Genomic DNA, 27077 nt, shown 5'->3' with positions numbered 1-27077 from the left:
ACTAGATCCCATGTCAAGGAGTTGGAAGACTCTGACATTCTAAGGATAGGGAATCACAGTATTTGAGCCATGCAGCAGAACCAGATTGCATCTTCATTCTCCACTGACCCACCTGTCTCTTGTTCTCCAAATAGTAATTCCCTCCCCAAACTCCAGAGGTGGATTTATCATAAAGCTCAAGCTTCACTGTCCCTCAAATTGATAGGAGGAACCCTAGCAATGTATTTACTTGCCATATGTTTTGGCAAAACTTTTACAAGTGGGATTTTGTGTCACAATAGGTGAGACTGTTTTCTCTTTGTACTCCAACTTCTCCTCATATCAGGTGGCATCCGAGGGGCTGCAGACATTTTGGGGAGGGGGGCAGCTAAGGCAAGTAGAATTGGAGATACGTTCTTTTGGGTTGAATGTTGTTATAGGAATGGCTTTCAGGAAGATACCAACAGCCCACTGTGGAAACTCACCTGGTGTCATAACATAAAGGGGCATATCTAAAGGTTAAATCACAACATGAATACATCTGAGACCCTTGTAGAGGAAATGCAAGGTTTGAAATGGATTGGAACCAGAATCTGGTCTGTGGAAAATTCTTTCCAATCAATTGTAGCAGAGGATTTAGTTTTTACTGACACCTAATGGAAAGGAAGTTCTCTCCTATTAGGAATGCACATGCAGATGCAGTGTACACGATTGTGTTTTTGTACTATACAATAAAACTATTTTTCATAGATTTACATATAAAGTCAATAGAAATAATTCTGATATCTAGAAGTAAACTGTAACAAAAAACAGTTGGGTGTGGTGGCTCATGCCTGTAATTCTTACACTTTGGGAGGCCGAGGCCAGGAGTTTGAGACAAGCCTGCACAACATAGTGAGACCCTATCTCTACCAAAAATTTCAAAATTAGCCTGGCACTGTGGTGTGTGCCTGTAGTCTCAGCTACTCAGGAGGCTGAGACAGGAGGGTCACTTGAGCCTGTGAATTTGAAGCTAGAGTGAGCTATGATTTTGCCACTGCTCTCCAGCCTGGGCAACAGAATGAGACCCTGTCTCTAAAAAATATTTTTTAAAAAAAGTATCATTTCCAGCTGGGCACAGTGGTTCACGCCTTTAACCCCAGCACTTTGGGAGGTTGAGGGGGATGGATCACGAGGTCAGGAATTTGAGACCAGCCTGACCAACATGGTGAAACCTCGTCTCTACTAAAAATACAAAAATTAGCTGAGCGTGGTGCCATGCCTGTAATTCCAGGAGGATCACTTGAACTTGGGAGGCAGAGGTTGCAGTGAGCCGAGATTGCGCCATTGCACTCCAGCCTGGGTGACAGAGTGAGACTCTGTCTCAAAAAAAAAAAGAAAAAATCATTCAAAATTAGTAAATCATTAAGAGGAAGAGATAAAATGCTAATAGAAATAATAGATAGGCTTTTATATTATTTAATGATCTAATCAATAAAAAAGAATGACTTATATGAATATATTTTTAAAATATTTAAATTTATAATTAGGAATGTTTATATTGACAAACATAATATAAAACATAATACACCATTAGAAGGAGGGCACAGATCACAAATTAGTTAATAGTGAGTGCCATCAATTCAAAGCATATTTAAGATTAGTCATTGAGAGACTGAAATGCCACCTCATCCCAGGAGGCGCCTGGCAGGGGTGGAGCTGGTGCGGGCCTGGAAGTAGATGTCCTGGTTCTACTACCAACACCTGCTGGTCACAATGCTCTACATGCTGGAGCCCGAGGAGTGGAGGGTGTTCAATTCCATGCTGGTTTCCATTGATACGCAGGATACATCTTCATGCCCCAGCACATCATGGCGATATTGCACTACTTTGAAATTGTACAATAACCAAGATTAGAGGTTCCTTGGGGAAGACCCACCCTACGAAGTTGGAATGAGACCATCAGATGTGATAAGAAACTCTTCTAAATGTCAACCTAACCAACCTAAAATTCATGAGTAGAACAGGAAAATCACTGACTCATGTGTTGTGTTCTCTATTTTTCATTTTAAAAGAAGCTCTTGCATAGTAGTTTTTGTCTATTTTAACATTGCAGCCATTTGTACTTTGATATCACTATTTTCTTTTCTTTTTTTTTTTTTGAGATGGAGTTTCACTCTTGTTACACAGGCTGGAGTGCAATGGTGCAATCTCGGCTCACTGCAACCTCCGCCTCCCAGGTTCAAGCAATTCTCCTGCCTCAGCCTCCCTAGTAGCTGAGATTACAGGCATGTGCCACCATGCCCAACTAATTTTGTATTTTTAGTAAAGATGGGGTTTTTCGATGTTGGTCAGGCTGGTATCGAACTCCTGAACTCAGGTGATCCTCCGGCCTCAGCCTCCCGAAGTGCTGGGATTACAGGCGTGAGCCACCACGCCCGGGTGATATCACTATTTTCTTAACCTTTGTGACTGTTTCAATATTACCCCCATGAAAGCTTTTCTTTATGTACCTTTGAGTACATTATAATTGTCTTATATTTTTGAAACCCAAAGTCATTAGTTGGGCTTTACTGTTCTTGCTATTGTATGACATATACATCTGCCTGGATATATTTTTACTCTTGACCAAAGTTTTGTAAGAACAATATAAGATTTAGGGTATGGGCATGGGGAGGAAGGATATTTTATTAAGAACCACTTAAAAGAACTACTTGCTGGGCATGGTGGCTCACACCTGTAATCCCAGCACTTTGGGAGGCTAAGGCGTGCGGATCACAAGGTTAGGAGATCGAGGCCATCCTGGCTAACATGGTGAAACCCTGTCTCTCCTAAAAATACAAAAAAATTAACTGGGCGTGGTGGCAGGCGCCTGTAGTCCCAGCTACTTGGGAGGCTGAGGCAGGAGAATAGGTGTGAACCCAGGAGGAGGAGCTTGCAGTGAGCCGAGATCACACCACTGCACTCCAGCCTGAGTGACAGGGCAAGACTGTCTCAAAAAAAAAAAAAAAAAAAAAAAAAGAACTACTACATATATCAAAAGATATTTTATTAAGAGCTACTTATCTGTAACCTTGAACTCACGAGTATAGTTTTAGCTATCTAGACTTTAACAGCTTTTGCTTTAAAACTATTAAAGCATTTGTGGTTTTTTTGTTTTGTTTTTGTTTTTTTCTTTTTTGAGACTGGAGTCTTGCTCTGTTGCCCAGGCTGGATCTCGGCTCACTGCAACCTCCACCTCCCGGGTTCAAGTGATTCTCCTGCCTCAGCCTCCCAAGTAGCTGGGATTACAGGCACCCACAACCACACTTGGCTAATTTTTGTATTTTTAGTAGAGACAGGGTTTCGCCATGTTGGTCAGGCTGGTCTCGAACTCCTGACCTCATGATCTGCCCGCCTCAGCCTCCCAAAGTGCTGGGATTACAGGCATGAGCCACCGCACCTCGCCGGGTAATGATTCTTGAGACAAGAGGTGGTTAAGTAGCATTATTATGTAATGTTTATATACCATAGAGTTTTTAAAAGAAGATAAATCCATTTCCTCTGAGGGCCACTATTAACAATGTACTTCCTTAAATTTAATTAAGTGATCGTAATGGGTGCTGCATTTGCACATTGCATTAAGTTATGATGAGATGAATTGTTAAAAATTATAGCAAAAAGAAGTGTAAACTTGGCTAAAATCCTTTCATTCTTTGTATTTTTTTTAAAGATTTTTATTCCTTAAATGCAAAATGACTACCTAATTTTTTGATGTAAATTCATTAAATTCAAAGAGAAAAAAAAGATTAGTCATTGAACAGTAACAACAACGAAAACAAATTAGAAATACTCTGAAATCTTAGAGTTCACATATGACAAAAATTTGATGGAAATTTCCTAAAACTGACTGTAATTCCAAGCATTTATGTCATAGTACAAATAATGAGTTATGAAGCTCACAGAAACTTTTCCAAATTCTTAATGAAAAACAAATCTGATCAACCATGCTACTGGAAAGACTAATCTATCTTTATGCATACCCTCTTGATAGAAAATACTACAAAAATCTTTGTTATATGAAGTCGTGACCCAAGAATATATAGAGCCAAAAAATGAAGGCATAATTATATAGGGGTGTCAGGGCAATTAAGTACCATACATATATATAAATATATATATATAAAAAATAAATATATATATTTTTAATTTTGTGATTCATGTGGCAGTTAAATATTTTTAAAATGTGTAACTGATAGCAATTTCTTTTCTCACTTTAAATCAACACTCAAACCTAATTTCGTATAAATATTCTTGTCTTCTTTTTCTTTTAAAAAGCCTCTAAAATTATATAAGCTTCAGACCCCAAAAGGAGTAACTTATCAAGAGGAAAAGATCCTAGATTCGCTTCTGCTTCTACTTATTCTACTTCTGGATTTATTAAACCATTACTCAGATTTTAAAACACACCACACACAAAGAAAAGTTTCTAAAATAAATGAGCTAACATGGATTTTTTCATATTCTCTATCTTCTTGATAGCCCAGAGATCCTGATACTCTTCGGACTTTGGTAGTGGAATGGTAGATGTGTGTTGAAATGGAAGAGAGTTAAGGATTGGGTTCTAGAATTCAGATGCCCTCTTAGGGTTTGAAATGTGGGGGGAAAAAAAAGAGAATCACTGCTTATCTTAGTCTGTTCAGGTAGCTGTAACAAAATACCATACCTGGGTGACTTACAAGTAATACAAATGTTATTTCTCACATTTCTGGAGTCTAGGAAGCCCAAGATCAAGGTGCTAGCAGATTTGGTGTCCGGTAAGGGCTAACTTCCTTGTTCAAAAATGGTACCTTCTTGTTGTGTCCTCACATAGTGGAAGAGGTGAGGGAGATTTTGGGCGCAGCTCTCATAAGGACACTGATCATTCATGATGGCCTGCCTTCACGAGACCCAGTCACCTCCCAAGGGCCCTCAGTTCCTAACAGCATCACCTATGGCGGTGAGGATTTCAACATATACATTTTAGGAGGATACAAACATTCAGATGAAGGGCCAGAGCACTGACCTAGGCAATGGCATCTAGAGAAAAGAGAAAAATAATTTACTTTTGACTTGGGGTGTCTTGGGTTTAAATCCCAGTCCCACCACTTAAATCATTTGTGACCCTGAGCCCCATGAGCTTTGATTTCTGCAGTTGTAAAAATAGGCAGAATATTAAATACCTTTAGAGTTTTCATGAAAATTAAATGCTACCTCTGAAGTTAAATGAAATTGTAAGAATGAAATAAATAGGGCTGTTTTAAAGAGTAAATGTGCTCAGTAATTGGTGTCCTGTAAATGTTAGCTTCGTTCTGAAATATATAGAGCAGAATGTCAACTTATGGAAAGAATGTAAATATTTTTTAGTTATAAATACCAATGAATTTTTCTTACAATGCCAATGGATCTATACATACTATATGGATTATATTTAAGCTTTTTGCCTTATCTTAAAGCTAATAGCAAATAGGGCAATGATGTATATGGGCAATTTACAAAAGAAGAAACAAGAATATCTGGTAACATAGCAAGAATTTTTTAACATTTTCTTGGTCATCAAACACAATATAAACAATGAGATACCATTTTGTTTCTCCCACTGGCAAAGATTAAGAAGAATGAAAATGCCCACTAGCTGGTGGTAAGGAGGGAAGGGGAAGGGTACACTCATGACATTGGATAGTTGGAGTTCAAATTGGTACAGCTGTTTTGGAGATCAATTTAAAAGTAGGCCCCCTCTCCAAAAACAAAATAAAACTTTAAAAATGTTCACTCTGCATTTAAAGCTAAAAGTATGCCTTACTCTATGATTTAGTTATGCCTCTCCTAGTTTACATTTTTTGAAATATAAATATGTCTTCCAAAAGACATGTATAATAATATACATAACAGCTTTATTCAGAATAGCCTAAATGTCTATCAGAAAAAAATAAATCAATAAATTGTAGTTTTTTTTTAAAAGGATACTATGCAGCAATAAAAAGAATGAATTACTGCGATACTCCATGGATGTATCTCACAGACATTATGTTGAGTGAAGGAAGCCAGAAACCAAAGAATACACACTCTGTGATTTCATTTATATGAAGTTCAAGAACAGGGGATAGCTATTGACTGGGAAGAGGCATGAAGAGCATTCTGGAAAATGTTTAATCCATTGATCTGGGTGGTAGTTATACCCGTTGTCTATACACATGTAGAATTCAACTCATAGTACACTTGAGATTTATTCACTTTGTTGTATATATGCTATACCTCAATTTAGAAGTTTTGAGAAAACATACACTTTGACTTAGCAAGTATGTTTTCATTCTAAAGAAAAAAGTCAGAGGAGTACAAAAAAGGTTTACATACAAGAATGATCACCATAGCATTATTTATAGTAGCAAAAATCTGGAAATACAATCCAATAATAAGGAAGTAGTTAAATAAAATTATGATACATCAGATAGTAGAATGCTGTAATCATTAAATCAGATAAAATAAAAGAGTCAAAAATACGAAGTTTTTCATAATATAATGTTCCAAAAAAAAAGTAGGTTAACCAAACAGTATTTAAGATTTAATACTATATTTGCTTAAAATATACACGTCTGTCTCCCTCTCTCTCTCTCTCTATATATATATGTATATTACATAATCCACATGCTTATCACACGTATCTCTGACTAATGGGATTGTAGAAAATTTTCCCTTTCTTTCTCTTGTTTTAAGCAGTTTTCTATATTGGACGTGTCCTATTCTGTAATCTGCAAAAATCTGAAATAAAATGTAAAAGGGAAAAATGCTAGGTGTGGTAGTGCATGCCTACAGTCCCAGCTACTAGGGAGGCTGAGGCGGGAGGATCACTTGAGCCCAGGAGTTTGAGACCAGCCTGACTAATGTAGCAAGACCCCATCTCAAAAAATAAAAAATGAAAATAAATAAATAAAAACGAGGAGAAGGCCAGGCGCGGTGGCTCACGCCTGTAATCTCAGCACTTTGGGAGGCCAAGGTGGTCGGATCATCTGAGGTTGGGAGTTCGAGACCAGCCTGGGCAACATGGTGAAACCCTGTCTCTACTAAAAATACAAAAATTAGCCAGATGTGGTGGTGCACACCTGTAATCTCAGCTACTCTAGAGGCTGAGGCAGGAGAATCACCTGAACCCAGGAGGCGAAGGTTGCAGTAAGCTGAGTTTGCACTACTGCACTCCAGCCTGGGTGACAGAGTGAAACTCCATTTCAAAAAAAAGGTAAGGGAGGAGATTGAAAAAGAAAGAACAAGAGTGAGCAAGTCAGCTTTCTATATAAGTAAGCTGTTCTGAACATTTACATATTGCATTCTAGGTATGCCCTTGATGAAGGTAGTTAACCTCTCTAAGCCTCAGGTCCTCTGTTTAAAATGGGAATAATTATTGCACCTAACTTATGTTATTGTTATCTGGATTAAATTAAATATTCTATATGTAGTGCTTAGCACAGTGTCTGACATATCATAAACACTTCATAAATATTAGCCATTACATTACTCTGGGACACTGACTAAGACTCCTAGGTTACCAGAATTGACTTAACTGCTCTTGTCTTCTTTTCACCTTAGGTATCTACTGACCTGGTTATCGCTTCTTCCTTTAAGGAGTATTAGAACACTGCTGGGGATGGGCTGACAAACATACCAGGTATTGATGCATACAGTCCCCTGGAAGGTCTCATCTGATTAGGGACATTCATTTTGAGAACCAGGTCTCAGAATTCTCTTTTGGATGCATCAAAGTCCAACTGATTCTGAGAGCCAACTTGGCGCGTATCCCTCAGAGAAGCCTTGGGGCCCGGGTTCCACACCATTCTGTATAAAAGTGGGAAGTTAGGAGATAGCTGATTCACTTTCTCTATAGAATTATCTTCCTACAACTCACTATGGAGGTCTATCGCACAGTGGGTTTTAGTTTCTTTTTTCCATTGCTTTCCTTGTTTTCTATTTTCATTCTTTTCTAAAATTTTAATTTCCAGAGCTGCTTCTGGGCTCTCTTCTCCCTGCGCCAACCCGCCCCCACCTCCTCCCCTTTCTCCCTCCTTCCTTCCCTTTCTCGCTCTTCTTCTTCGTCTCTCTTGAGACAGGTCTAGTGGCCTGGTTGCCATCTGCTGCCTTTTTTTTTATGAGGTTGAGATCAGATGGCATCTAATCGATCGTCATGTTCTCCATGGTTACCAGGGTGACAGAGTACTTGGGAGAGACACATTCTCGAGCCTGGGGCTGTCAGACCATTCCTGAGAGGGGAAAGGAAATAAAACCTCTTCCATCATATTTACACCTTTACATCTTTCTCAAATGCAGCAAAACACAGACCCTGTTTATGTTTTACATAGTGACCTAGTGGCTTGAGGCCAGGGAATGCAGAGTGGCTTTTTTCTATTTAAAAAAAAAATGCACAAGGACCGAAGTAAAGGGTTTTTTGTTTTTTTGTTTTTTAGCCTCAGAACCATCCCTTCCCCTCCCTGCTCCATACAGACCATCCCTTTTATCATTTTTTTCTTTTCCTTTTAAATGTTTGGGAATTAATTCAGTAATTCTACTGAGTTGTTATTCTTCCAATAAATCATGGTAGTTCTAAAAGTGACAATTGACAGCTATTGGCTTTAGGGAAAGAAATAACCTTCATAAAATTACCAACAGTTTAACTTTTGATTAGAATCAGTGTTAATGTTAATGTTAGTTGCTCTTTGGCCAAGCATTTGTAATATAGGAAGCCATTTTTCCCACAAAGAGCAGCTTCATATGATAAAATGTAAATAAAATGACCCTTATTGTTAATGCAAAAAGTGCTTAGGCATGACTGTGGTCTGTAATGCTTTAATGCCTAGGGGCTGGCCAATCTGGCAGAAATACATCCAGGCCTTACTCTAATAGAATATGATGGCGTTGACAGCCCAGATCTGGTGGAAAGAGACATGAGAAAGATCTTGGTAATAAGGATATATAGCTAATGGCAAAAGGGCTAGATTTCTGGAGTAACTCAGAAATAAGAAAACAACCAATTATCATACCAGTAAATAATGTTAAAATTACATAAGGAATACCATCCTTGGCATATTAAAACACCTTTAATATTAGGCACAGATGACTTGGGCTATAAGCTGCTTTACTTCCTTTTCTGGTAATATGTTATGCTTCATAACACTTACTAGAAATTCTCCCCTTTTTTTGTGTTTGTCAGAGAAAACCAAACTTAAAATTATAGCACAGGTACAAGGCCTATCTATAGATGATTTTTTTTTCATTTAGAGAAAAAATATAATGCCAAACCATGAGCAGTGCTTGCTTCCTTCCTTCCTTCTTTTGTCTCTGACTTCCCTTCAGACCTCCTGCATCTTCTTCTGTACAGTTCCTAGTAAGATTCAGATATATTCATTTGCAGTGCCTTTGGCTGTTAAGCAAATAGCACACTGATATTTGAAATAGAAATGATGCCATCAATTGGAGGAGAGACTTTAATATAAAGGGAAAATAATGTATCATGAACAAAAACCTTCTTATTCATATTGGACCTTGGCATCTTAGCTAATGCCTGCCTCTCCTTCCCTCTCTGTAATTCCTCCTATTCTCTCCCTCTTCACTGGTGAGTTCAATCATTGAATGGCTGGGGGAACTGCTTTTATTTAATTCTCACCTCCCCAGAAAAGCTTTCCCCAAATTCCCCATCACAGACTTCTGAACTCCTAGTGTTCTTTTGGTCTGTGCGTCTCATTCAGGACTTAGCTGTGCTGCCTTTCACCCCGGCTTATGTATTTGTCATGTTTATCTGTTGCCTCCTATTTACATTGTAAGCTCCAGAAAAGAGAGACCATTTCCTCTGCTTCTGGGCTTCTCCCTTACTTTGTACCTAGTTAGCTCTCACTAAATGTTTGATAAAGATAATAGCAGCCTGTTGTGCCTACAGGGCAAGCAATAGCTGTTTTTTCTTTTAAGACCAGGAACCAAATTTGATTCTTAGCATTTCTTCAACTGCAGGGATTTTACTTTGTGTCAGCCAAGAGGCTTTCCTTACTTCCTTGTCTTCAATACTCTTGTGCACAAGCATGCTTCTCAGAGAAGGTGGGTTCTACCTTGGAAGGAAATGAGTCGTTTCCTCCCATCAGGACAACTGCCACAGCATGGTGTCAACTCACTCTTGCCTTTCATAAATTGAGTTTGTCAGTGCTCAGCGACACAGCTGAGTGAAATGTTGTGTGATGCGGGCTGTCTCCTGGGAGAGAGAAACTGGCATAAACCACATCCTAATGGGATCCAGAAACAAAGAAGCGTGAATGAAGTGTTAATTGCATTCATAAAGACATTAACAAAGGAATTAAAATGGCAGAAGCTTCCGTCCCCCACTCAAGATTCACAGAAAAATATGTTATCCAAAGAATGTTTCAACAATAATCATCAAAGTTTATTGCTTGCCCATTGGGGAAATAACTCTTGATACATATTAACTTTTCAAAGAACATTTTGTGTCCATTATTTTGAGTATATTAACTAACAGACAGTTTATTCCACCCTACTTCCAGTTCTTTGCTTGCTTTTGTATGATTTAAGTTTCCAAAAAATCCAGAGGCATTTTCAATGCTGCTTCATTAACCATAAGGATGTCTTTTAACAGTTTGAACCTAATCAATCCTACAGTTCTTATTAGAGCAAAATGCTCATTATCTGGGAGAATTTTTGCTTTTTGAAATAAAATTACAAGACTGGGGGTTTATTTTACAGTCCCTCTTGAATATTCCTGAGATAATCTGCAATGTGGGCAACCCGGGGCTCCCTCCCCAGCCCTGTGGCAGGGCCTCCCTGCTGCTGACAGCAGGGCTAAGCTGGCAAAAGGTCAGGAGGCTGCATTTCACTGAAGATGGATCGCACAGATGAATATTGCGCTTGCTTAATGAAGCCAAGGCCATGGATTTGGGGCCTTTTATGGTTCTTCTTGTTTCACTCAATTTCACCTTCACAGACCACGCCACTAATCCCAGCCAATCATTTTGTAGATATGTGCAACTGGTGACTAAGGGACTAGATAAAAGTAAATGAATCTAAAAAACAGTTACCAGAAATCAGAAATCTCTGTGCCTATAACAAACTCAGAATTAAAAAAAAAAAAAGCATGCAGAGTGAGTGTCTCGTGATCCTTGCAGAAACTCTGTGAGATATATGGAGCTGACATTCCTACCCTCATTCTGCAGATAAGAAAGCTAAAACTCAAAGACATTAAGTAAAGTCTCAGGATTAAAATTCAGATATTTTTTATCATCTGACTGCTCTTTCTACTGTAGTCATCTAACCCTCCCAGGATCTCATCTAATTCTCACAAGAATCCTATGAAGTAAGACAGGCTGTATAAACAAGTGGGTTGATGTTTTCTGGGAGCCATTTTTTTTTTTTTTTTTTTTTTTTTTTTTTTGAGATGGAGTCTCGCTCTGTCGCCCAGGCTGGAGTGCAGTGGTGCAATCTTTGCTCACTGCAACCTCTGCCTCCTGGGTTCAAGTGATTCTCCTGCCTCAGCCTCCCGAGTAGCTGGGACTACAGGCGCATGCCACTATGCCCAGCTAATTTTCGTATTTTTAGTAGAGATGGGGTTTCACCATGTTGGCCAGGATAGTCTTGATCTCTTGACCTCGTGATCTACCCGCCTTGGCCTCCCAAAGTGCTAGGATTACAGGCATGAGCCACCATGCCCAGCCTCCAGCAGCCATATTAATGCCACTAGAGGAGCAGGTGCTCTCAAGCCTCTCCTTAGAATTTGGCTGAACCCCCAGTTATCTAAAACGCTATGTTTTTCAGTCTTGTCTAAATCAATCATATTCATGGATGTGGCATCAACTCAATGGTGCAGGTTTAAAAGTGATGAAATTCTAGTCAGTTGTATGTATCTGGGCTGATCAACACAGACCGGTGAGTGGAAGGGGGCTCAGAAGTGCACATTCAGCATCTCAGAAAAGCTCCTGCATAGTTATTAGAATCAGACCAATTGAGTCTCTGGTTGCTTCTAATTCTGGTGCAAACATTGGAAACATTTCCTCCCAGACATGAACTATACATAAAATTCAGGTTATATGCTGTTTTGTATTAGTTGTGCTTAGTCTCATACATGTTACCATACTCTCAAGAGGTGATTATTTCTTATTAGAACACATCATTTATAGTACTTGATTTCAGAATTTTCAAATAATAGCAAATTTAGCTCCAGTGTAGCCATGCCACCGAGTTGTTCAGAAGTCTGATTCAAACAGCATTTTGAATTATCTAGAGAGTTTATTCATATTATTTGCATTTACTTTATGTTTTTATAATTTTGTGTCCTAATTAGAAGGTCCTATTATGTGCTCTTAAGATGGAAGACTAATTTAATCTTTTTTTTCTTTTTTTTTTTTTGAGATGGAGTCTTGCTCTGTCGGCCAGGCTGGAGTGTAGTGGCGGGATCTTGGCTCACTGCAAGCTCCACCTCCCGGGTTCACACCGTTCTCCTGCCTCAGCCTCCCGAGTAGCTGGGACTACAGGTGCCCACCACAGTGCCCGGCTAATTTTTTGTATTTTTAGTAGAAACAGGGTTTCACCATGTTAGCCAGGATGGTCTCGATCTCCTGACCTAGTGATCCGCCTGCCTTGGCCTCCCAAAGTGCTGGGATTACAGGCATGAGCCACTGTGCCTGGCCTTCAACTAATTTAATCTTACCTATCTATGGCTAGGTGTCGGATGCAAGATGTATAATAAATGGAAAAAAAATCAAAGTGAGCAGTTGGCCAGTTATATATTCAATCTAGACAACTGAGGTTAAAGCCTTACTTTTTCATCAATAGCAGAAGGGTTGAAATTTCATCCATTATATTTATGTCAAAATTAAGAGAATTAGTTCATGTGCCTAAGTCAGAATTGTGTCATTATCATGGGGTGGTTATTTTCCATTTTCATTTATAAAACCAAAATGGATGAAGTTATTTTCTAGGGTTGCACTGTCCATTATGGTAAGCTACTAGACATATGTGGCTATTTAAATTAAAATTATGTAATCAAAATTAAATAAAATTAAAAATCCAGTTCCAGATTTTAAATCCTCAATAGCCATGTGGTTAGTGGCTATTGTATTGGACCGTGGAGATTTATAGAATATTTTTGTCACCGCAAAATGTTCTATTGAACAGTACTGTTCTAGAGCGAACAATTGGAATTCATACATACCACAAAAATACATTCTATATCCAATCATATAGTTGTTTGTAAAACACCATATACAGTTTAGTGACAGTGACTTGGAGCACCATCCTGCTGGGGCTTGGGCATCAAGGAAGGATGGTCTGCAGACTTCTCTCTGAGTGTGGACTGGCCCTGTGTGTCATGGGAGGGGATGATGAGCCAAATCTCTGGAGAAAGGGCAGGTGCAGATGAGCCATTTCCATTTTCCACTCCTGCAGCTCCCACAACCTCGAGTCCAGACCTGCCGCCAAGACGTGCTTGTACAGAAGCCCAAACCAAAGCACATTTTGGATTAATTTTCTGGCCGTAATTTCTTTGCAAAATCTATCTTGTGCCTTTGATTAAGGACTTTCTTTCATTTTTGCCTTTAATTTCAATGAATCTGAACCTAACAGTATTTTCCACCAATCAGGACATTTAGCACAGGTATTGACCAAAAGAAATAAGGCTTCAGATAAGCAAGAATCATAACAGAAACTGAAAAATATAGTCCAGAGCTCCCCGCTGAACACTTTAAGTGAATGTCATTGTCTCATTCTCATTGACAGTCAGCAAGTAAACATATCCACAGACTAAAGTAAGGTCTCTCCCTACTCTGGGAAAGGTGGGACCGTTCTTCGATATTTGTCATATAAGCCACTTTAAACTTGTAAAAACTGAAAAGTAATAAATCACCAATCATCTTCTGTTCTCCGATGTATCTCACTAGGACTCTGCTATATTAAGAAAGAGATTGAGGCAGAATGTTTTCACAAGATTGCTCAAAGTCATTTGCAGCAAGCACATGAAATATACAACTCTCATTGCTTTTATCACATAATTCTTCGAAGTGGCCTTATTGGGAACATGTTTTATTTTCTTGGTAGACTGTAAATCCTTTGAAACTGCTAATTATACATATTTGCATCCCAAAGTATCTTATACAGCGGGAGGTGCTCTGTACCTTGGTTCAACCTTATCAATATTCATTGAACAAATGAATGAATGAATGCATAAAGGAGATCCCTGGTAACAAATTTGTCTAGCCTAATTATGGTAAGTTTTGGCTGATAGGTATAGACGAGTGGGAGGGGGGAGAGGTGCAAAATTTGAGAAGAAACATAGATTGTGAGCTCATTGAAAAGGTATCATTTCAAAGTTTCCTTTGAATCTCCATAGGGATATGATGAAAGAGAAAATATTTTTAAGGGCAACTGTGAATTTCAATTATTGGAGCAGAGGATCAGAGAAGAGTTGCATCCAATCTATTATCTCTCAAAAGAATTTCTTTGCTGACATTCTGCCTGGAAGTAGGAAACGTAAAAATATTGTATTAATTTGTAGTGTATAATTTTGTATTAATAGCCAAGTGGCATGATAATGGAATCAATTGACATTGCAAATAGGATGAAAATAGGATGAACATAATTGAACTGAAGCCCATATACTTTTTCACAAATTTGAATGAAAATGAATCCCAAAACTAAAGTGACCACTTTGTAATCTCTCCTCATACTCAGATCACCCCTGATAGGTCAGCACTCAACCCAATCTTCAATATTTCCAAGTAAAGAGAACCATAGGGGTATGTTAAAGGCCATAAAAGGAAGTTTAAGCAAATATTTCTAACCTCTTTTGTGCTTTAACAATGCCAGTCACCAACTTAAGCAAGTTTTTTGATGTAACTTTCTAGGTCATGCATCTTTAAATCACCATGACTCATATTTGTCTCTGTTCCAACTGTTTTCTGGTGTCTCTCTTGCTGAAATGGTTTCAATTAGAGCCTGGAAAGGGTTGATACAGAACTCTTGCACAGTGCTTGCCAACATGGGAATTGGTTTTAAACATTGCTGTTTTTCATCCAGAAAAAAATGCCCCCTTCCCGCCCTTGAGTTAGAAGAGATTATTCTCAGACAGGCGTTTAGCTGATTTTTAATGTCAAAGAAACTTAATTTGCAAACTCGTTAGAAACTCTTTAGTAAAAGCCGCCTAGTAAAACAGATGATTAATATTGGTAAGCTCCTCATTTGCATATTAATTAGTCTCCATACTCAACTAATTAAAACTGCACTGCCTATTTGCGGACTTTCTTCTAGACTGCAGCCTTGTTTCTGTGTATAAGCTTGTATTTTAACTAAAATAAAGGTTAGTGATTATGACTGTACTTTTCTTAACATACCGATTTTTCCATCTGTGATACTTAGGACTCCTCAAGGTCCTAGAACCATCTTGAAACTACCTTTGCACAAATTGTAACAGTGAGAAAACTGTGACATAGGGAAATTATGACAGCAAAAGAAATGTGTCTCAGCCTACTCCATCTTGTTTTTAACCTCCAAGCTGTCCTTGTTCATTCCAGGGTGTAGGCCGGACTAACTATAAAAGGAATTTCGTTTATAGTTTAACTTTGAAACAAAGATGATAATAGTCCCTTCCCAAAACAAACCCCCTTTTTGCCTGGGAACCAGACCACCTTTGTAAAACTAACAAATTAGCCACAAGATTAGAAATTATGGCTCAGGAGTCATGCAGCCAGAGGCCACAAGATTCTAAACTTCCTGATATGGTTTGTATCTGTGTTCCCACCCAAATCTCCTGTCAAATTGTAATCCCCAATGTTGAAGGTGAAGCTTGGTGGAAGGTGATTGGATCATGGGGGTGGACTTCTCATGAATGATTTTGCACGATCTCCTTGGTGCTGTTCTTATGATAGTGAGTCTCGTGAGATACGGTTGTTTAAAAGTGTGTGTTACCTTCCCCTACCCCTACCCCCCACTCTCTCTTCCTCCTGCTTCTGCCATATTAGATGCCTGGTCCCCTTTTGCCTTCAGCCATGATTGTGAGCCCTCTGAGGCCTCCCCAAAAGCAGAAGCCACAATGCTTCCTGTACAGCCTGCAGAACCGTGAGCCAATTAAACCTCTTTTCTTTATAAATTACCCATTCTCAGGTATTTCTTTAGAGCAATGCAACAACAGACTTATATACTCCCCAATTGCTCCTATAAATAACATCACTATTGTAAAACCTAAGATTGGTGTTTGAGATATTTTTCAGACCCTGCATTCTGATGAACCAACTGGCACCACCCAGACTGGTAAACTGGCCCAACTTGTTCTGCGATCCCACCCAGAAACTGAAGACAGCAAAAAGAACCTGCTTCAACCCCCTGATTTCAGCCCCAACCCAACCAAAGCATTCCCCCACTCCCTAGCCCCATGCCCACTAAATTACCCTTAAATACCCTAGTCTTCAAATTTTTGGGGAGACCAATTTAAGTAATAAAACTCTGGTCTTCTGTTTAGCCAGCTCTGCATTTATTAAACTATTTCTCTATTGTAATAATGCTGTCTCAGTAAATTGGCTCTGTCTGTGAAAGTGCAACAGGCAAGAACAACTGTAAGGGCAGTTACAATCTCTAAGCAGCCATTTTATTGGGCCAAATCACTTTTGTCCCAGTATAGCCCTATGTTGCTTAATGACGTGGATATGTTTTGTGAAATGCATCATTCGGTGATTTTGTCATTGTGTGACACCATACAGTGTGCTTATACAAAACTAGATGTCACAGCCTACTACACACCTAGGCTGTATGGTTTAGCTCATTCCTCCTGGGCTACAAACCTGTACAGTATGTTACAGCACTGACTACTGTAGGCGATTGTAACACAATGGCAAGTATTTGTGTATCTAAAAGTATCTAAATATAGAAAAAGTACAGTAAAAATACAGCATTGTAATCTTATGAGACCACCATGAGAGCTGTGGTCTGTTGGTGACTGAAACCATATTGTGTAGCACATGACTGTATTTGTGAGCTTCTTCAGATTTTGATGGGAAGAAAACAGTTGGATGACACAGTGACTGGCAATAATTAAAGTGGAAAAGGTACCAAATTGTATCTCAATATTTGGTGTTTTTAAGTTTTGCTCTGGGCCGGACGCAGTGGCTCACACCTGTAATACCAGCACTTTGGGAGGTCGAGGCGGGCAGATTACCTGAGGTCAGGAGCTCGAGACCAGCCTGACCAACATGGAGAAACCCCATCTCTACTAATAATACAAAAATTAGTTGGGCATGGTGGTGCATGCCTGTAATCCCAGCTACTCGGGAGGCTGAGGCATGAGAATCGCTTGAACCTGGGAGGTGGAGGTTGCGATGAACTGAGGTCACACCATCGCACTCCAGCCTGGGCAACAAAAGCAAAACTCCATCTCAAAAAAAAAAAAAAAAAAAAGGTAAGTCTTGCTCTATAAATGAATGTATCTTTCCAATATAATTTTTTATATTTAAACTACTTTAAAATTATTTAATCATTATTTTACGATTTAAGTTTTAGTAAACAATTATTGGGTGGGAAAGCAGGCTAATTTGTTATTAAAAATTATGCTTGCAGAAAACCTAGTGGTTTGGATCACAAGACCCCAGCTTTTATTGATGAGAATGAATTTCCACTGTAGACAGAACAAAACCAACTAAATAAACAAAAATAAAAAATCCCTATGAAAGGCTGGGCATGGTGGATCACGCCTGTAATCCCAGCACTTTGGGAGGCTGAGGCAGGCAGATCACGAAGTCAGGAGTTTGAGACCAGCCTGGCCAATATGGCAAAATCCCATCTCTACTAAAAACACAAAAATTAGCCGAGCATGGTGACAGGCATCTGTAGTCCCAGCTACTTGGGAGGCTGAGGCAGGAGAATCGCTTGAACCTGGGAGGCAAAGGTTGCAGTGAGCCAAGATCGCACCACTGCACTCTAGCCTGGGCGAGAGAGCGAGACTCTGTTTCAAAAAAAAAAAAAAAAAAAAAAAAAAAAACCAGCTATGGAAAGAAACAACCTTTAAGTACAGAGTCATCAAATGAGATTCAGGAGAAATTATATCAGTCCAATAACTGAGTGACATTGACCAAATTGCTGAATTTCTCTTTCCTCTATTACAACAGAAAATAAGTATGCACAGAATATCCACATCAGGCATTTTCCTGTGACACCCTCTCCCCAAATTGAGTAAGATGTCACTATTAGATTCTTTCATAGCCCCTCGTGTTTACTCTTCTCATAGCCTGTACTTCCTGGTATATAGTCATATTTTTTTTGTTCATACTCCTTATTGGATGCTTCTTCACAGCACAGTCTCTGTCTTGTCTATCAGTATATCTCCCAGTGCTTAGCATTATCACAGGCATTATATATCCCAGTGCCTGTGATATTTAAATAATTGCCAAATAAATAAATGAATAAACAAATATATTAATACATGGATAAAAAAATAAATAAGGCATGCATTTTAATTATTTATCACTGTATGACAAAAAGCTCCAAAACTTAGAGACTAATAACAATAATTTACTATTTCTCATGATTCTGTGGGTTGCCTGGAAAGCTCTTCTGCTATCTCACCTGAGCTCACTCATGGTGCTGCATTCAGTTGGGGGATTTCCAGAGGGTTGAGCTCAGTTGAGACAGCTGAGGATCTGGACATTTCTCTCCGTATGTCTCTCATCTTCAAGTTGGCTCCTTGGACTTCTTAACGTGGTGACAGCAATGTGCCAATGTGCAAACACTTACTGAACTCACATCATGTTTGGTGACATCTCTTAGGCCAAAGCAAATCATTTAGCCAAGCCTAGAATAAATGTGGGAAGAAATTACACATGGGCATGAATACTGTATTTGGGAGACCCTGAGTGTAATAATGAACCACAAATGTCTCTACCTTAAGGGATTTCTTAATCCAGAGGTGTTCAATCGTTTGGCTTCCCTGGGCCACATTAGAAGAATGGTCTTGGGTCACACATAAAATACACTAATATGATAGCTGATGAGCTTAAAAAAAATTACAAAAAAAGACAGGTGCTGTGGCTCACGCCTGTAATCCCAGCTCTTTGGGAGACAGAGGTGGGCGGATCATGAGGTCAAGAGATTGAGACTATCCTGCCCAACATGGTGGAAACCCACCTCTACTAAAAATACAAAAATTAGCTGGGTGTGGTGGCGCACACCTGTAGTCCTAGCTACTCGGGAGGCTGAGGCTGGAGAATCACCTGAACCCAGGAGGTGAAGGTTGCAGTGAGCCGAGATTGCACCACTGCACTCCAGCCTGGTGACAGAGTGAGACTCCATCTCAAAAAAAAAAAAAAAAATCGCAAAAAAAACCTCATAATGTTTGAAGAAAGTTTACTGATTTGTGTTGGGCTGCATTCAAAGCCATCCTAGGCCACATGTGGCTCACAGGCTGCGGGTTGGTCAAGTTTGTCTTAATCAAGCAGATGAGTGAGTATACAGTTAACCTAATGTAATAAATGTTATGCCGGAGATAACAACAAACTGCTTAGGATATAGGTACAGACAGCATTAGAGCCAGGAGGTCTTATTTTGAACCTCTCTCCTTTTATTAACTGCTGTGTGACGTTAGGTAAGTTACTTAACCTGTCAAAATAGTGGATTTATGATTCTAAAAATGGGCATAAGGCCTACTTGATATTTGTTGCAACTTCCTTCTAATATAACGTACTGTTCTACAGAGGCTTGAAAAGCTAAAACCTGTATTTATCAGACTCCTTTGCAGCTAAAGCTCTTGATATGACTTAGATCAACCGATTAAATATGTCCTATGAGAACTGACTTTGAAACTGAATCAGTTGGGAAAATATGAAGTGGCTTGAAGGGCATTGAAGGGCATCAACTTTTGCTGGAAGGATACAGCAGCTGTAGCACAACTCTGGGGCCAACAGTGCTGGTGGTGGAGTCACGTTCCAGTTACATGGCTTTGACATCAGAATCTATGAGTCTGCAGTAGGCATGGCACCTTCTGGATGCCTAGTGTTCCACCTATAGTAGAGAGAGCAGTTCCCTGGGCAGGCTAATTCTGTTTTTTTTTTTCAGATGGAGTTTTGCTCTTGTTGCCCAGGCTGGAGTGCAATGGCGCCATCTCGGCTCACCACAACCTCTGCCTCCCAGGTTCAAGCGATTCTTCTGCCTCAGCCTCCCGAGTAGCTGGGATTACAGGTGCCCGACACCACGCCTGGATAATTTTGTATTTTTAGTAGAGACAGGGTTTTGCCATGTTGGTCAGGCTGGTCTCAAACTCCCGACCTCAGGTGATCCGCCCGCCTCCACCTCCCAAAGTGCTGGGATTACAGGTGTAAGCCACCGTACCTGGTCCCTGGGCAGGCTAGTTCTATGTTAGTGAACTGGGAGCCATTCCTGGAGGTCTTGTCTAAAGATGCTTCATTTAGACCTTTCAGCGCTTTTGTAGGCATCAAATTCCCTTTCTGCTTAAGGTGTTGAGAGTAGTTTCTGCTTTCTGGACTGAGCCCTGATGGATAGGTTGCTTTCCAAGATTATTGTGAAGTTTACTAGAGACACTTTATGTAAACTTGATTCATGCTTGGGAAGAGCTTACTTAGTAAATACTAATGTTCCTTCTCTTATAATTTTTATATACAAAATAACAGATGAAACCTCCAGATGTTTTTAAAGATTCTGACTCTCTCTGAGTGTTTAGTTGGCATGTAAACACAATCTTTAAACAAAAACTTCCAGTCACCCTAATATACAAACATGGAAATAGATTCAGAGATGCAAAATACATCCTATTCTTAATCACCTTTTAACAAAGACTATGATCATGTTTTAAGAATAAGTGCCTGATCCTAACCTTGGGCAAAGCATTTTACTGCCTCAATTTCTTCATTAAGGGCCTTAGTGTCCTCATTTATAAAGTGAAGGAGTTGGATTTACATAATTTCTAAGACTTCTTCCTTCCTTGCTTCAAAACTGTGTGTTCTTTAAACCACTAAGCAATTACCTCCCAATGCTGGCCTATACATATGCAGTCAAAGTTTATCACCGGTTTCTAGGCTTCTCTAGTGGTCTGAAATTGTGTAAAAAGTGTTGACCGTGTGTCTTTATGTACTTGTTAGTTCTCATATAAGCTAGGATAACTACTCCCTCTCATAAAGCATGTTTTAGCTCTTTTATTGATAATAATATATTTTCCTGACCAAATGAATATGGATCCAACACTCCTAAACACAATTCCTCTCCCCCTTTTAACACTAAAGCAAGCACTGTCATCATTATCATTGATAACCTTTATTACACAATTACTATCTATTAAGCCCTTATATTTTCTTATTTGCATGATTTATTGCCAATTTAATTTCCACAACACCCAATACACTTTTTTGATATGATGAGACTAAGGCTGAAAGAAGTTAAGCAAGTTATTGAAGGTCACAGAATTACCAAGTGGCAGAGTTAGATCTTGACTAGGTTTATTTGAACTGAAAGTGTCTTAACAAGTACATTAGATGACCACTTAATAATAATAAGTAGTAGTAGTATTGAAAATAGTATTATCTTAGTTAACCTTTATTGAGTGCTTATTATACGCCAAGTACTCTGCTGTCTTATTCATGACTGAATTCTCATAATTTACAGCTTAAACCCTACGATAACCCTCATTTTATAAATGAAAAAAATTGAAGCTTGTTAATTTTAAGTGTCTTCTTCTTTTTTTTTTTTTTTTTCCTTTCTTTTTTTTGAGACAGGGTCTCGCCCTGTTATCCAGGCTAGAGTGCAGTGGCACGGTCCCGGCTCACTGCAATCTCTGCCCTCTGCCTCCCAGGCTCAAGCATCCTCCCACTTCGGCCTCCCAACTAGCTAGGACTACAGGTGTGCACCATCATGTCTGGCTAATTTTTGTATATTTTTTGGTATAAGCAAGGTTTCACCATGTTGCCCAGGCTGGTCTCAAACTAACAGGCTCAAGCCATATACCCGCCTCAGTCTCCCAAAGTGCTGGGATTACAGGTGTGAGCCACTGAGCCTGGCCTAAGTGTGTCTTGACCAAAGTTATTCAGCTCCACTAGTGGAGCTGGACTGTGAACCTCAGCAGTATGAAATCAGAGTGTTTTCACCTGCCATGCCTTATTGCCTCCTGTCTCCTGGTAGTGATGATATTGAAGGAAAAACCTTGACTCTGCTTTAATTTATGGACAAAGTAATTTGTTTGCATATTTAAAAGCTGTATAAGTAACAAAGTACCTATGGCACTCCCCCACAATTGATTCTGCCCATGAGTGAGCCACCACACCACTCTTGAGAACCACTCACACAGAGACTAACGAGTACAAATAGAGGGAAAGAATGTGTAGGTAAGAAAAGCTATGGTATGAAGCTGGTTGTGGTGGCTCACGCCTGTAATCCCAGCACTTTGGGAGGCTGAGGTGGGCAGATCACTTGAGGCCAGGAGTTGGAGACCAGCCCGGCCAACATGGTGAAACCCCCTCTCTACTAAAAATAAAACCAGGCGTGGTGGCATGCACCTATAGTCCCAGCTATTCTGAAGGTTGAGGTACGAGAATCACTTGAGCCCAGGAAGTGGAGGTTGTAGTGAGCCAAGATCGTGCCACTGCACTCCAGCCTGGGCAACAGAGCAAAACTCTGTCTCAAAAAGAAAAAGAAAAAAAGAAAAGCTGTGGTATGGACACACACTCCCCTTTTTCTCATTTCGTGTGTGTGTGTGTGTGTGTGTGAAGACCATAACAACCTTTTTAATTAATTTGTTTATTTTTAAGCTACTTCTGAATAACATAACAACCTTTATTATTTTCTTGCCAAAGCCACAGAATTTCTGATCCTATTTCTATTAGGGTGGCAGTGATATGGGAGACCATTTTATATTTCCCTTTTAAACATAACTTTTGATGTTATATAGACATTAGTTTATAATTTATGGATTTTTTTTGGAAAAAAAAATATAGCCCTTTTAAAATCTGAATCAATCTTATAAGTGAGCTAGATGCCTATTAGATTTAATAAGAAAAAAATTATAAATCTAAGCAATTAATTATTAAGCACCTAACAGCCAAATACAGCACCTGTGAGCAGAGAGGCCCTCTCCTTTGAGGAGATGAAAACTAATTGCAAAAGCAGAGATGCTGAGAAGTCACACCGGGAGGCATGGAGTGCCCGTAGCAGTTGTCATTTTCCATTTGCTGAGCCACATTAAAAGGAAAGGTAGAGATCTAAGGAAAAAGTATTTAAAACACCTTGGGAAATTTATTTAATAACCAAGCATGAAAAAAAGATGGGTAATAATGAAAGCCAGTAAGAAAAGTGGTAAGAGGATGTTTAATCTGGGTTTCAGGAACTCTGTGAGCCTTGAGGCTTTTAATCTCTGAAAGGTCACAGGTGTAGCACACAGTAGGTGCTCAAACATCATTAAAATAACCAGCTAATGGATGAATGGATGGATGGCTTTTTCCCCTAAGTTTGAGAAAAGAGGAAGTTTGATATTTGTAAATATTATTGAAGATAGTACCTGTTATAGACTAAATGTTTATGTTACCCCAAAACTCAGATGTTGAATCCCTAGCCCTCAATGTGATGGTCTTTGAAGATGGGGCCTGTGGAAGGTATTTAGGATTAGATGAGGTTATGAGGGTGGGGCCCTGCTCCGATGGAAGTAAGGCCATTATTAGAAGAGGCACAAGAGTGTTTGTTCTGTCTCTTACTCTACACATACAAACTGAGGAAGAGCCATGTGAGGACACAGCAAGTCAGATGGAAGGCCCATGCCAGGAACTGAATGGGCCAGCACCTTGATCTTGTACTTCCCAGTCTCCAGAACTGTTAGAAATTAATTTCGCAGCCTGGCCAACATGGCAAAACCCCATCTCCACTAAAAGTACAAAAATTAGCCCAGCATGGTGGTGGGCGCCTGTAATCCCAGCTACTCAGGAGGCAGAGGCAGGAGAATTGCTTGAACCCAGGAGGTGGAGGTTGCAGTGACCTGAGATTGCACCACTGCACTCCAGCCTGGGCAACAAGAGTGAGACTCTGTCTCAAAAGAAAAAAAATTAATTTCTGTTGTTTAAACCACTCAGTCTGTGGTATTTTGTTATAGCAGCCCGCACAGGCTCAGATCACACCTATACCTAAGTCCTAATATATCTTTAAAGCTTGTGCTACTTGGGTACACATATAATTATAGACTACTACATAGATTATACATTGTAAATATATGTACATACAAATATTAGTCATTTTAATTTCTAAAAATAAGTTACTTTTGAATGTAAAATAACTTCCCAATTGAATGAAATTGTACTATTTCCTATGACTCAGAGGACTACATCCAAGAAGAAGCTGGTATTCAAATCATGGGGCCATACCTAGGGCCCCTCAGTTAATGCGGTGCTATAATATCCAACCTGTAAGCAGCATATCAAGGGAGGAATTCAGGTCTCTTGAGTATAGGCGAGGCACAAACTCATACTTCATAGTTCACTTTCATTTGTCTCTCTCTTTATTTCTCCCTTGGGACACATAATGATAGAAAACTAATCAGAGGCTAGTGGCCACAACCTGGGGTGTGCTGGATGCAATATCAGGGAGCCGTAAGGGCTTTCAGTGGAGATTCAAAGCCCTCGGGGACTGTTTCTGGGGACAGGGCCTTGCTGGCAACTTCAGAGCTGGATATCTCTCTCATAGTAAATACAAATCAACCCTAAGCATTGGGTAGACAGAGTGCTAATTAAGTCCCTAGTTATGAGAGCTCTTGCTTTATGTGTGGGAGCAGTTCTTTCCTTGGGTTTACATAGTCAAAAGCTGATAGCTTTTTAAAAATTTGTCATGAAGGTGAGTATCTCCCTGAGAGCATGGTATGATAAAAGTACCAAAATCCTGGAGACAAGGGTTAGAGCTCATCTCCATTTCTTATTAACTATGATCTTTAGAGCTTTGTTATAGTTTACTGAGACTTTTTGCTTCTCTGCAAAATGGGGCTAATAATGGGGCTAATAATTTCTGCCCTACCTGCCTCAGCAGGTTAATCTCAGAAACAAGTGAGGAACATTTGGGCATGAGAAAACCTTTCAGGAATATAATTATAATTTTTTACACCAGCAGTTGGCAAACTCTGGCCCACAGGTCAAATCTATCTCACTGAATGTTTTTGTATGGTCTACAAGCTAAGAATAGTTTTTACATTTTTAAATGGTTGAGAAGAAGGATATATTATGATGTGAAAATTATATAAAATTCAAATTTCAGTGTCCAAATGAATGAGTATAAATGTTCACTTGTTTACATATTATCTATAGCTTATCTTATATCTTTACACTACCATGTTAAAGTTGAGTATGGCCCATAAAATATTTTCAGTCTGGCCCTTTACAGAAAATATTTGTCAACCCCTGCTCTACACAAGTGTGTAAGTCAAGGTTTTCTAGAGAAATAGAACCAGCAGGAGATATACGTTAGGCTGTTCTTGCATTGCTATAAAAAATACCTGAGGCTGGATAATTTATAAAGAAAAGAGGTTTAATTGGGTCACGGTTCTGCAGGCTTTACAGGAAGCATGGTGCTGACGTCTGCTCAGCTTCTTGTGAAGCCTCAGGGAGCTTTCAATCATGGAAGAAGGCGAAGGGGGAACAGGCACACCACATGGCAAAGGCAGGAGCAAGTGAGAGGGTGGGAGGAGGTGCCACACACTTTTAAATGACCAGGTCTTGTGAGAACTCACTTTCTCGAAGGCAGCACCAAAACACGAGGGATCCACCCTGATGACCCAAACACCTTCCACCAGGCCCCACCTCCAGCACTGGGGAATCACAGTTCAACATGAGATTTGAGTGGGGACAAATGCCCAAACTATATCAAGGTATATCTCTATATATCCTAGTATAGAATATACATATATATATATACACATATATATAATATATATATACACATATATATAATATATATATTATATAATATATACATACACACACGCACACGAGGAGAGACAGAGATTATGGGAACTGGTTCATGCTATTATGGAGGCCAAGAAGTTCCATGATCTGCCATTTATAAGCTGGTAGTATAATTTAGTCCAGGGCTGAAGGCCCAAGAACCAAGAGTGCAGATGTCCAAGGGCAGAAGATAGATGTACCAGTTCAGAAAGAGAGAGAATCAATCCTTCCTCCACCTTTTTGTGCTATTTGGGCCCTCAGTGAATTGGGTGATGCCTACTCATATTGGTGAGGACAGATCTTCTTTACTCAGTCATCTGAGTAAATGTTTCTCTCTCCCAAGGCTTGTTCAATAGGCTCATGAATAACCATCACAGGCCCCAGTGATAGAGCAAGTATATTCATAGGCTTACCATCATGGACTTTGCTTCTGTCCTTGGGAAAGAGGTGCTATTGTCACTGGCTATCGCCACTTCTAAGCGACCAACTTGTTCTCATTGTTAACTAATCCTGGGGTTCAAATATGCAACAATATTCCTTAGGCACCCAGCTAGTCCTCAGTAACACTGGACTTCTATTGCAAGTGGGAAGGCAGCAGTCCATCCTCTCTGGAACAAATCTATACCCTGGGCTCAGAGTTGCTGTCCCTGCCCACCATGCTTCATGGTTCTGCCCTCATGATCTGTAGAAGCAATGGATGCCGAGGACACCTACAGGTGTCCCACCAGCCTGGTTCTGACCAAAGAACTGACTGCTCTCTGAAAGAAGTAAGGCAATAAATGGAATTTACAGGACTTGTTCCTCCTCACTTGAAGCCACTGGTCTTACAGAACAGTAATGACAACTCACATTTACATGCTAGGCACTCCTCTAAGAACCTCCCATATGAAAACTTATTTAACCCTTAAAACAGCCTTTTGAGATAATTACCATAATTATATTAATTTCTAAGAAGAGGACACTAAAGCAAGTATGGTTAATAGACTGACTCTTGTCACTCAGTAAGTGGGGTCTGAGACTTGAACCCAGACAGTCCAGCTCCAGAGCTTGTGCTTGTAACTGCTACTACTCATAACCGCTACTACCCATAACCACACTGCCTACAACAGAGGAATGGAACTGCCCTTCAAAGGCCCCATTACGGTGTCTTATTAGAAAGAAAGGCAG

At 39.6% G+C, this 27077-nt stretch overlaps 1 long non-coding RNA gene and 1 pseudogene across 1 annotated transcript; both read left to right on the top strand.

The window, feature by feature from the left end:
• The first annotated feature begins 1596 nt into the window (after positions 1-1596).
• LOC129016168 (serine palmitoyltransferase small subunit A-like) lies at positions 1597-1962 on the top strand (annotated as a pseudogene).
• A 2608-nt stretch (positions 1963-4570) lies between these two features.
• LOC129007334 (uncharacterized) lies at positions 4571-11100 on the top strand. Its single transcript, XR_008492299.1, has 3 exons — positions 4571-4754; positions 7558-7636; positions 9967-11100. It is a non-coding gene; the product is annotated as an uncharacterized LOC129007334 (long non-coding RNA).
• The last annotated feature ends 15977 nt before the right edge of the window (positions 11101-27077 follow it).

This window comes from Pongo pygmaeus, chromosome 1 (genome assembly GCF_028885625.2).
Source record: "Pongo pygmaeus isolate AG05252 chromosome 1, NHGRI_mPonPyg2-v2.0_pri, whole genome shotgun sequence".
NCBI lineage: Eukaryota > Metazoa > Chordata > Mammalia > Primates > Hominidae > Pongo > Pongo pygmaeus.
The sequence above is the reverse complement of the archived record's forward strand: the minus strand, read 5'-3'. Positions and strand labels throughout refer to the sequence as shown.